Here is a 12,376-nt window from a genome sequence, read left to right as displayed (position 1 = left end):
CCTTTTGTTTTCCTCCAAATCCATAGGGCTTGGGGGTGCGTGGGCGATTATCTGCCCCTGAGACCCCTAGCTGCTTCCCAAGCCGAGTGGGGGGGATGCATGGGGGCTTAACTCCAACAATGTCCCATCACCCCACCTCCCACATACAGGTCCCCCCCTCCGAACACCCCTATCCCTTTGATTGGTTTATTGATGTGCATTGGGGGTGGGGGGAAGGTTCGGTTCTTTGTTTAACTGGGAGCGGGAGGGCTATGCGTTTTAAACTGCAAAAGAGGGGAGGGGGCTCTCTTTTCCCTCCCCGTCGAGGATCCGAGTCTTTGGAGGGTGGCAAGCGGCTGGCTTTGTCCACCTCTGGCCTCAGCCAAAGGCGCTTTCAAGAGGGAGTCATGAATGGGGTGCCTTGGCAGAAAGAGGAGGAAATTGGAGGAGAAAGGATAGCCTAGGTGGGGAAGACGACCCTCCAGATTTTGCTCGACGTCTGCCGCTCCCATCAGCCCTGACGGCTGGCGTTGCTGAAGGGAGTCAGAGAAATTTATAAAGGGGCGCATGGCGCGGAGAGAGTGAATAGACAAAAAAAAATGTCTCCATCATAACGCTAGATCTCGGGGACATCCAATGAAGATGAGTGCTGTAGGACAGATAAATAAAGAGACTTCTTTACGCAGCCCAAACTATGGAACTCCCTCCCACAGGAGGCAGTGAGGGCCACCAACTCGGATGGCTTTAAAAGAGGACTGGAGAAATTCACGGAGGAAAGAGCTAACCATGGCTGCAAACCAGGACAGCTCTGCTCTGCTTTGATGGCCAGAGGCAGTAATGTTTCTGAGTCCCAGTTTCGGGACGCCACAAGAGGGGAGAGCGCTCTTGTGCTCGAATCCTGTTTGCGGATTTCCCATTGGGGCATCTGAACAGGATGCCGGACTAGATGGGCCTGATCCAGCAGGCTCTCCTATGTCCTTATAGAGTCCAAAAACATTCTTCTGTGTACTAGGGTAGATTTTGGTGTGGGGAGGGGGAGAGAAGAGAATAGGCACACCAAGCGTGGCATCGAGGGAGCAAAGCTTTCTCTGCAGACCTCTGAGGTGATCTTGCAATGGAGCCGCGGACTTCGAGGCTGCTGAGAGCAACCCACTCCGCTTTCCTGTAATGTGAGTATTAACCTATCTGGGACGGGGGTCTCTCTTTCAAAGCCCACCTTGAAGCCATCAGAGTAACCCCTCCGTCCTTAGCCCACCCGATATGAACTGTAACTCCCTATGCTGCCCACCCCCGCACCCGTTTACCCTCATAGGTGCCGTCTCATTTCAGACTGGAAGCTTCTCGGGGCAGGGGATCCGTAAAGCGCCCTCCGCGCTGATGGAGGCTCGGGGCAGTTTTATCTCGAGGGGTGGGTTAGGCTGAGAACCTGATCTTTGTGATCTTCGTGATTTGAACTCAGGACTCGCCTAACATGCTAAGCGTTGCATCATGCTCCGCCAACGAAATAGGAAAGGCGAAGAAAATCCTAGCTACTCCCATCCGTTTTTATTCTGTAATGACTTATTTGGATCATTTATAGACGGCTTTCTTATCCACAAATCTCTGCACACAGATGAACCCTAACCCCCAAATTCCCAGGTTTCATTAAAAAAAAAAAAAGCAAGTATCTAGCTGGTGGAAAACCTGAGACATAAGAGCCACTAGTCTTCTGCTCTTCTCAACTTTTGGGGGTTGAGAAACCAGCCTGCACTTAACTTTCAGTATTTTACTTTGACTCCCCACCCCACCCCGCAAAAAAAAAGAGAGAGATCCTGCAAACGTACGTGTGCCCCGGGAGTTTCTGTGCCTGGGATAGCAGCCTTTTTGCTCTGTATACTGTACAACAAAGCTGATCCCCCGAGCGGGAGGCGCCGCCGGGTGGAGGAATCCCTTTGCACGCGTCCAAATCCGGGGGGAGAGGGAAGGAGGGAGGGAGGGAGAGCTCCGTGTCCTGGGCAGGAGGCGCTGGGAAGCGGCACGCGCCAGGCGGCTTCCCCGGAGGCTAAGACCGGACCCAGGCGCCTGCCAGCACGCGTGGGAATTTCCGCTCTCTGGCTCGAGAAAATAATCCGGATTCCGTTTGCCAAGGACAGAACGCCTTCACAACCCGTTTTATTTTTGTGCGAAATGCTGGGCGATTTGGGCTGAGCTGGATTGACCAGTGCTTTCCACAAAAAAGTGTTTTTTAAAAAAAATCTCAGAATTTGAGCGAATGTTGCAAAAGCTGGAAATACGTTGCCTTGAAAATAAGGGAAGGAGAGCCTATTTTAAAAGGCCGGAGTTGGGAGGGAGACAGTGTTGTGTACTGCTCAGAGTGCTGGACTACTGGGACCTGGGAGAGACCTGAGTTCGAATCCCCAGTCAGCCATGAAACTTACTGGGTGACCTTGGGCCAGTCACTGCCTGTCAGCCTAACCTACTTGGGGGGGGGGGAATGTAAGATAGGAATGTCATAAAATAAATGATAAATGATCCTGCCCCAGGCTTAGAAGCGGACCGTGCCTTTTACACGAAGAGAAAGTGAATGGGTGGGAGCGACAGGGTCTTCCTTTTGTGTCGTTTATGTATTCATCGCGTTTTTATTCAGCCTACCGCCAGCTGTGTGTATGGCTCTCTTCTCCCCGTCCCCGATTTCATCCTCACGACAACCCTGTGATGTAGGTTAGGCTTAGAGAAAGCGAAGGAGCAGGACAGATGGAAGGAAGTCGGTCCTCCGCAGCTCAAACTCCCGCAGGAGGCAGCGGCGGCCACCAGCTTGGACGGCTTTTCAAAAGAGAATTGGGCCAATATTCATGGATAAAGCTATCAATGGCTACTAGCCGCGAGGATGTTGGACTAGATGGGCCATTGACCCGATCCAGCAGGTCTATTCTGATGTTCTTCGCCCTGGCACGAAATCAGATTTCTAGCTTAGAAGCCTGTCTCCATCCTTTGGGGGGGGGGAGACTACGTGTCTTTCAGCAGAGGGGAACCGCTGCTGGGCCGGACCGAGAGGGGCTCATCTGGGTCAGCATCCCATTTCTACAGTGCTCAGTCAGATGACAGTCCCTCTAACTACAAGCTCACAACTCTCGCTTGTTGCTTGTCCCCAGCAGCCGGTGTTGTTCCGCTATAGACTGCGCCTGCACCTGGAGGCTCCATTTAATGGTGGCGGGGCGGAAAGCCGTTGATGGAGCTCTCCTCCTCCATGAGGCTGGCTGATCCCTTTCAAAAGCCCCCTAAGCAATGGGTCCTCCTTTTCAACACCCCCACCACCTCCCTCCGTCTCATTTCATGCATTTCTCGGATTATTCCCCACCCCCACATACAACGGCATCTTTTCACCCCAAGCAGGCCCGCCCCAAAGCCTAAAGTCGCGCACTGCGCCCGCCCCCCGCCCCAGGAAGAGTGGGGGGCGTGTTGTGCGTGAGAGATCTGATATATATTTTTGGCGCTCTGGGGGTGGTGGCGTGAGCGCTCTCCGAGGTGCTGAACTCTAGACCCAGCTCGCGCCAAGCCTCCCTCACGCCCCACGTCCCCCCCTCGGGAGGGGGTTAGAGAGCTGGGGGGGGGTTGGCGTCTCCCCCTTGCCCCACCCAGGCGGTTGCTGGATGAGATTGGACCATTCAAACAGACTCGTCGCGTCCCCGACCCATCTGGGATCCGAGCGGACCATGCCCCCCACCCGGTGTTTGGATCCAGCTCTTTGTCCCTGGTTACATTTAGGACCCGCCCCTCAAGAGAACAGCCCAGAGTCCCCCATTGCAACCCTCCTTCCAAACCGTTGCAGGAGGAGGGGGCAGAGATTATCCCCTCATTTCATCCGCTTCCCAAGCTGAGGGGGCTTCAGTAACAGGCAGCTGATGATTCAGGTGGGGGTGAGTTATCCCCCCACAAAGCCTTTCTAAATTCAGCAGGACTGTTCCCGTTCAAGCTGCAACCTCTCTTAGAAACAGACGGTCAGACCAAGGATCCATCTAGCTCCATATTGTCCGCACTGACCGGCAGCGGCTCACGGGGTTTCAAGCACGGGCTCTATCCCCAGAAGATGCTGTTGGAGCCTGAGGCCTTTTTTGTTTCCCCCAAGCAAAGCGTGTGCTCTGCTCCTGAGCTATGGGCGTTTCCAATGAACATAGAAAACTGCCTTGTACCTCGCTAGGTCACCTCGCTAAGTAGTCTGCACTGACTGGCAGCGGCGTTTCAGACTTTCAGAGGGGTGAGGGGTCTCTGTCTGGAGATGCTGCGGACTGAGCCTGGGGTTTACTACATGCAAAGCAGATTACCTACCACCAAGCTACGAGCCCCACCTTCTCTTACGAACAAATCGGGCATTTCCCAGTTCCTCATTCCACTAAGGAAACTTGGGAGGGTGTGGGAGGCAGTGTGGTGCAGTGGTTAGAGTGTCGGACCAGGACCTGAGACAGACATAAAGGTCTCACGGAGCGGCCTTGGGGACCAGACACGCTATCTCTCGGCCTCACCTGCTTCACAGGGATGTTGTGTGAGGCTTAAATGAAAAGGCGGGGAGAACCATGGATGCCACCTCGAGCTCCTCGGAGGAAGGGGAGATGCAAAGGGCAATACATACAATAACTAAGATGGTAATCCTCATGATTCTGGATTAAAATAGGAATCTGCCGTACTCTATGTCAGACCTTTGGCCCATTTACTATTGTGGGGATTAAATGAGGAGCGGCGAGAATCATGTACGCCCCCTTGAGCTATAAACGCAGCAATCAAACAAACAACTGAAGTTTGCAAATTCCTGCCTGGGGGGGGGAGGGATTCATTCTCTCACACCCCAGACACACACCTGACACCCCAAACCAGCAACCCTTCTCACAACCAGACACCACGCGGGTGTCACGAATGCAGCTGAAGAGGCGCACCGGGCGCGCTCACAAAGGCCAAGGCAGAGAGGAGACGCTTCATTTGGCTCAAGCGCCCTTTCTCCCCGGCAACTTCCGACGGGAGACCCTTTTCCATCCCAGCTCTATTCCGTCGCCAGGCGGAGAAAAAACACACACCCAGGAGCCACGGAGAGAGGATGTCGCGCTCTCTCCCCCCCCCCCCGCCATTCTTGCAAGTCCGGGGGTCGGCAGGCGCCAGGCGGCTTCTGATGCTTAAGGCTGAGCCGCCTGGGCTCCCCGTCGAGGGCGCGTGGAGGACGCGAGCCGACTCTGCAGGAAGCCAGCCGGCCGGAGGGGCTTCAGCGGAATGGGGGACATACACGTTTTTTCAGTTTGGGTGTTGGGTTTTTCCTACTGGTTACTGTCTTCATTCGAAACACAGAAAGCTGCATTATGGCAAGTCAGACCATTCCCAGACTTGCAGGCAGCGGTCTCTTCCAGGGCTGCCTTACACGGAGTCTGGCAGCTTCTTATCAGAATTTTCAGGATTTTTTCCCCCTACATGGAGGGGTCTGAACCTGGGACTGGTTGCTAAGGTCACCGGTGTTCAAAATGTTTGCGTTCCAAGGATTTTCACACTGGAATTTTAATCGGATTGTAACCAGAGCCATGAAAAGAGTGCTTTTTGGAGCTGGACCAGGTTGGAAGAGTAGAAAGGTCATTTGAGCCAGGAGGTTATCCCCACAGCCCAGAATTCTCCTGGTTGCCAAATGACCACGGAAAAACTCCAGAGTAACTCGTGTTTGTGCCTTTAGCAGAGGTTTGTTATGCAGAAACTATCAAGTGGAGTTCGCCTTGGCCTGGAATGAAATGCACCTACCAGCTACTGCTGCTGGTCAAATGGCTGTTGAAGGAGAGAAACGGGGGTGGACTAGATGACTCTTGGGGTCCCTTCCAACTGTACAGTTCCATGTGAAAGGCATTATCTCAGTTCAAGCCTCAGGACATATTCCAGGCAGAGAAAGAGGACCCTCAGTAGGGCTGTTGAAAGGCATAGCTGGTTGTGGGGTATGCCCTAGGCAGAGTCATCAGGAAGGCTATGTAAAGAGCCTTGGAGGGCCATATTCATTCCCCAGGCCTGAGGTTCCCTGCTTCTGCTCTGTGATATGGCAAATGCTTCTGGGTCATTTTTGCATGGCAATTCCTGAATCCCACTTCCCCTCTGGGTTGGAAGTTTTGGTGCAACTCAGCTTTCAGAAAAGGGTTCACATGTGGTTAAAACAGTTGGAGCAAGGGAGTCTATCCCTGTACCTTTGACCTCTGTGCTGACCCCACAATCTCTTTGATGTTTAGACTAATACATCTTAGGTTGCATCCTATTTACAACTTCCGCTTCACGCTTCTCTCTCAGACCTCAAGATGAGAGGTCACCTTGGATTTATCCTCTGAGAACAAATGAGCAAGCATGGCTACCTCTGTCTTCTCTAGATTTTGTTAGCTAGCTTAGAACTCGAAGCCTTTTCTATCCAAGTTGGGTACAGTACTTCTTATAATACACAACTATATTGTGTGTTTTTCTACCAATATCTCTTTGTGTGTGGTTGCAAAAGGTAACTTCTACTCTCTAGCCAAATTCACAAGCCACACTGCATACCAAAACCCAACATTTTAGGGTGCCAAAACCTGCAGATGAAGCAGAGTTCAAACTGCCAAACAACAGGGTCTCGACTAAGTCACATGCAAGCTTCTAGAACTGTCTGAGATAACAACTGGACATAACATTAGCAGGCATAGATAGCATCAGGCTGTTTTTTGAATTTTTTAAAAGGGGAAATGGCTTTGTTTAGGGGCAACGAGAATCCCCACCCGTCTGTTTAACTGTGCATCATAATATAGCAGCAAATCAGAAGGATAACGGTTTCTTTTTTCATTTTGCAGAACCCAGGCTTCCCTTTGGAGTTGGACCGCCTGGCAGGTCTTGTTTTAGCGAATGGAAGAAGGAGCTAAAATCTGGATCTTCTCTCCCCCCCCCTTCCTGCAAGCTAAGCGCTCATTAATGCTTGTTCAGGGATAGCTGTTCATCTCCCCCTGGAGAACCATTATCAGTTTAATCTTTGTGTGGTTACAATAGAGGCCCGTGCCACACTCCCAGCCTTGACAGCAGGCCTCTGGTTAAGATGACATGAAACCATGCGATGCCTTTAAGTGGCACGTGCCGCTTTCCCCGTCTGCTCGCCCAACGGCCTCCTCAACAAGAGAGAGGGGTTGTGGGCGTGTGCCTGATGAGTAAGTAACGGCAGCCGTGTAGCAGATCACAGTCTTCTTCAGATTGTTATAGGAATTCCGAGGTCTCATATATATAAAATAAATGTTCATAAATGTACAAGGCAAACACATACATAAGTATATAAACCATGTGTCGGAAATAATACAGGAGAACAATCCTGAAGCCATTTTGACTCTCCCAAATTGCCCTCAAACATTTCTCTGCAAGGAGGAAGGAAATGGGAAAACCTCCCCATTGTCTCTTTGATCACAAATCCTGTCTTAAGGGTGTATCTGTGTATGACTAGGGTAAGCCTATGACCTGGATTCAGGAACTGAGTATTTACCATCACAAAAGAATAGCCAGGATGCCCAGGTATCCTTGCAGACAGGTTTTCTGCTGTAGACCGCCCCTTCAGTGATGTATGTATGATGTTTTGGGGGGTGGTCTTGAGCTATAGGGTGGCAATTTCAAAAGTCTATATAAGAGCTTGCATACCAATGTTCTGGGTTCCTCCTCCCTCCTGCGTGGGGTGTGTGAGAACCCTGTTGCAACAGTTTAATAAGGATCAGGCTTACTAGCTGCTTTGCTTCTCAATAGTCTCTGGTTGGCCTCTGTTATTTTCCTCCTACCGATAGAGAACCTACATAAGGACTCTATACGGGCTTTTGGGTAACCCATAAGGGAAAAGTAGCAGGTGGGTTTTTTTCCTTATAACAAGATAATAAAATTGATTTGTGTCTGCATCTTGGTAGCTGGAACAGCGAGACTGATCAGGGACCCCCTTGAATACAACCCCACACCAGCCTGCCAACTTCTGCAATTTAGTAATGTTTGTAGCTTCTAGCAAACCATATTTCTGCCCCTCACTTGAAAAACCACACTCCCACCAGGTGCAGAAGGAGGAGATGTTTATCAATGGCTACTAGCCATGATGGCTCTGTTCAGCCTCCACAGCTGGAGGGAGCAATGGTTCTGAATACCAGTTGCTGGAAGCCACAGGAGGGGAAGAGAGCTCTTGTGCCTGAGTCCTGCTTGTGGGCTTCTCTTTCAGGGATCAGCTTGGTCACTGTGAGAACAGGATGCTGGACTCGAAGGGCCAGCAGGCTCTACTTATGAACCAGGACAACATTTGTTCAGCTCCTCTGTAACCCAGAATTAAAGAGTCCTGCAGCAGGCCATCCCAAGTAATTGGTCAAAGGAAAAAAAAAAACCTGCAGAAAGTTTGAGCCAGGATACAAACACAGCAGACCAAAATCCTCATCCTTCCGGTCTTGGGAATCTTGGGTGGTTCTGTAGAGCCAAATCATTTAGTATTGTCTCATGTAATGTTCCCAGATGTCCTGTACACCATCAGCCTGGAGGAAATGTTGCCAAAGGGGGCTGGTCTCCTTGTTAAGAAGCGTGGTGTTTACATGCAAGCCTGCCATTCTCACATGCAGCTCTGACACTGAATTCTAGGGATTGCTTGATGCTGAAATCCAGCGCACTCTAGAGTTTGACACCTAAAGAGGCCACATGGATGAAGTACATCTTATGATATTGAAAGGGCATCAGCACATTTTTACTAAAAACATTAAAACAATTTCAATAAATGGCACGTTAATCTAGTCTGAGGAGAGTTAATATTCAATGCAAGAGTTATTCTGAAAGCATGCCTAGCAGAGGCAGATGAGGTCTAGCAAGGTGAAGACCGTTGCCACTTATCTCTAAATTGGGATTGAAAATTAACATAGAAACAAAGACTAGATAGTGGGTGGGTGTTATCAGTTCTTAAATGGCACCAATCTGGAAGGGTTTATCTTAATCTAAGGTGCTACTGGAAGGAATCTTCTTTAAAAAGTGTTAGGGGAAATGGCTTCTGAAAAAAACCTGTTCTGCTGTGCAGATAAGATGGGGGAAAGAGATTAGCATATCTTTGGGGCTCTGCTGGCCAGAGCCTTTGGGCTATTGTAAAATCGCCAGAAGAAGTCTGATGCTCTTTTCTTTATTTTTCAGTTTTCATATGATAAGGGAGGGGTGGCAGAGATTGACAAAAGGAAGAAGATCATCCATTCGCTGTGTGTGTGTGTGTGTGTGTGTGTGTGTGTGTGTGTGTGTGTGTCTTGTAATTCAGCTGGCTTGGAACCTGCAAACCTGGCTTCCTATAATGGAGTCTCTCTTGAGATGTCTCTAGGCCACAATCAAAACTTATTTCTGAGGTGCAGCAGGCTGTCATAACAAAAGCTGGATCTGTTTAGGGGTGCTTCAGAACACCCTTGGAGGCCATCCTTAAGTGAGATCCATAATCCAGGCTGACAAGGAAGTTCAGAGGAAGGTGTATAATAGTCTCCCCAGTAGCCTCAATGTTCAGGTGAAGTCATGTGGCAGGGGGACAATCCTGATAGCTGAAAGCATCCAGAGGAAGTGAAATCTAGACATGCTCAGAGGTACTGGGCTTATCCTGAGAACATATAAAATGGGTGCTGGTGTCCAGCTTTACTAAGCTCTAGCTGAAGTCTTCCATAGCTCTTTCATGCTGGAGAATATGTACTCTGTGTTTGCTCTCCCGTGGCTGAGAGGAATACATTGCAAGCTTGTGAGAGACTGGGGTGTCTGTGTGTGTGTGTGTGTGTGTGTGTGTGTGTGTGTGTGTGTGTATTTGTGTGTGTATCTTGCTTCTGGAACAGCTTACACAACACTATCAACAAGGCAGCCCCTTCCTGCAGGTATCAAGACACAAAAGGAAAACGTATTGGGCTGCAGAAGGGAACAAGCAAACTTGCGTACAAGCCCTTAGTTACCAGCTCTTCTAACAACCAGCTGGGGTGGGAAAGTACAAGAGGAGCAGGAATGGTCAGTGCCCATTGGGACTGGTGGAGCAGGAGGCAGGAGAAAATAGTATATTTGGGAGAAGCCTAGCTGTTAGCCTTTCAGAGGGGCAAATCAGTCACTGAATGCTGCAAAGCACCATCTAACCAAACTTAGGCCACAGGATCCTGGGAGGAAGGAGCTGTTCTGTAGGCATGAGGCTTTTCCATGGGTTTAAATGATGGTATTCAGCTCCCCCTTCTGGCCACGAGAGCGATGAAAGCTCATTTAAAGGAAATGCTTGCTGTGTAACGTTGTGGTGGGAAGTCCAGAGATTTGGAGAAATCTCTAAATAGGGATATGTAATTTGGATTGTTATAATTCTATATTTGTAAAATCAAATAAAAATTATTACATATGTAAAAAAGGGAGGCTTGGGGGGTGGTGAGTTGGGGCGGCACCTTCCCATTTCATATTGGATGACGAAACAGGATGGCACTGTCCTTGCCCGTCCCTAAAAAATGCCATCTAAGAATTGGAAAGGAATTCCTGCAGCAGGGCACTTTCCCTCCCCTCCCCTTCTTGAATGTACACTCTGTAAAATGGAAGGCCCTGCAGTATGAGCAGACCAGTCTTATAGCACACAGTCAACCCAAGTGGAGGCGACGATCTTCTTGTCATTGCCCCAGGCCCATCCTTGAAACTACAGTCTGTAAAGAGGAAAGGAGACACTCTAAGCAGAACAGGAGGAGAACACTGCCTTCTACTGAGCTCATTCACAGGGCTGTCTTAAGCATATGCAGTGCTGGGGTGCAAAGATCCACCTGGTGCCCCTAGGTTGCCCAGAGTTGTCGACCTTTTTTTTGGGGGGGGACCCCAAAGTTGTTGGCTTTTTAAAAAAGAAATAGTTGTTTACCTTTAGAACCTTTAAAACAGTTGTGGGACATAGGGACTCACAGCGCCAACCAAAAGGGGTGCCAGTGCCCCACACACAGGGGCATATAAAGGGGGGGTTCCATGCTGAGGGGGATAAAATGTCAGTCTGCATGCACAGTCACCCCGCTGTCCACCCGCTGCCTCCCTCTGCATGGCGGTTAACTGTTTTGGCTGCGTGTGCAGCACCTGGAAGGCCATGTAACGTTGTGGGCACTGTGCGATGCATCCTGTTGCGTGCGCCAAGCTGCGGGTTCCTTTGTTGGCTTTTCCGCTGTCGGTACACGCTCCCAGCCCTGTCCAATGTGGGGTGCCAGTGCAGAACGATGGGGAATGCAAGCGGCGTCGGAGGCAACATCTCCGGACAGGATCCGTGTGCTCCTATTTGCTGGGTTTTGTTGCTGCCTTCAGTGCTGTTGGCACGCGGCGGATCCCGCCACAATGTTACACGATGCTCTGGGTGCGGCGCCCAAACAGTTAGTTGCCATGTAGCTGGGGCAAGAGCCAACAGCCGAGTGGAGCTGAGCCTGTTGGAGTGCCACAGGCTCTTCTGCTGCTGCGGCTTGGCGCGAGTTCGGGGGCAAGCGTTGGAGTCCGGGGAAGAGCCACCTGCAGCAGAAGAGCTGGCGGTGCTCCAACAGGCTCTGCTCCGCTTGACTGTTGATGACTCTTCCTTGGACTCCAACGCTCGGCCCTGGACTCTCAGCCTGGTGTCTCTGAGAGCCCGGCGCCCTGGTGCCGTGCACCCCTAGTGCCAACGGTTAAGACGGCCCTGCTCCTGGTGCTATTAACAATAATCCTTCTAGTTGGTTAATTGGTTCAGCAACTTTCATGCACATGATGTATGGTGCTAATTATTTCCCCCAAGAGTTAAATGATAAATAACCAGAGGCAGCTACAGGAGAGCTATGAGATTCAGGCGAGGGTCAGATGCCTTGTCAATCCCAGCAGGTATATAAGAGGACGAGCCAGCCTGCCCACCATTCTCCTAGAGAAGAGAAGCCTAGCATGGAAGGCTTGTGTATAGTACGCAGATCTTAAAGGGCCACAAAGGGTAAACCACCCAAAAGGTATGCTGAAGAGTTTGCCAAAACAGTCATAGCAGATGCAGCTGTTGTTAGTAACTCAGAGAAGGTTTGGGAACCTTCAATCTTCCAAGAGGTTCAAAGTTTAACCTCAGAGGATGCTGAGCCATGGTTAAATGCCATGAAGGCTGAACTTGATTCCTTATAGAGGAACAAGACATGGGAACTAGTTCCAGGCCTACTCAGGCCACAAAAGATTTACAAAGGTCAGTTATTGCAAAAGTTATTCAGTGTTTATTTTATGCATTTTTTTAAAATCACCATGGTATTTAACAATAATATCTTATGTCCTTTAGAGGAGAAACTGTGAATTGTAGAATTTTAAATACCCGTCGTCATCCTTGGCTTCACTCAATTTTGTTTGTAACACTCTTCCATTTTCTTCTAGTTGGGAGGGTGGGAGGTGAGGAGGGGCCTCACAAGTGGAGTAGCCCAGGGCCTCTCTTTATCTAAAT

Source organism: Podarcis filfolensis, assembly GCF_964270895.1.
Source record: "Podarcis filfolensis genome assembly, chromosome: 8".
NCBI classification, from domain to species: domain Eukaryota; kingdom Metazoa; phylum Chordata; class Lepidosauria; order Squamata; family Lacertidae; genus Podarcis; species Podarcis filfolensis.
The sequence above is the reverse complement of the archived record's forward strand: the minus strand, read 5'-3'. Positions refer to the sequence as shown.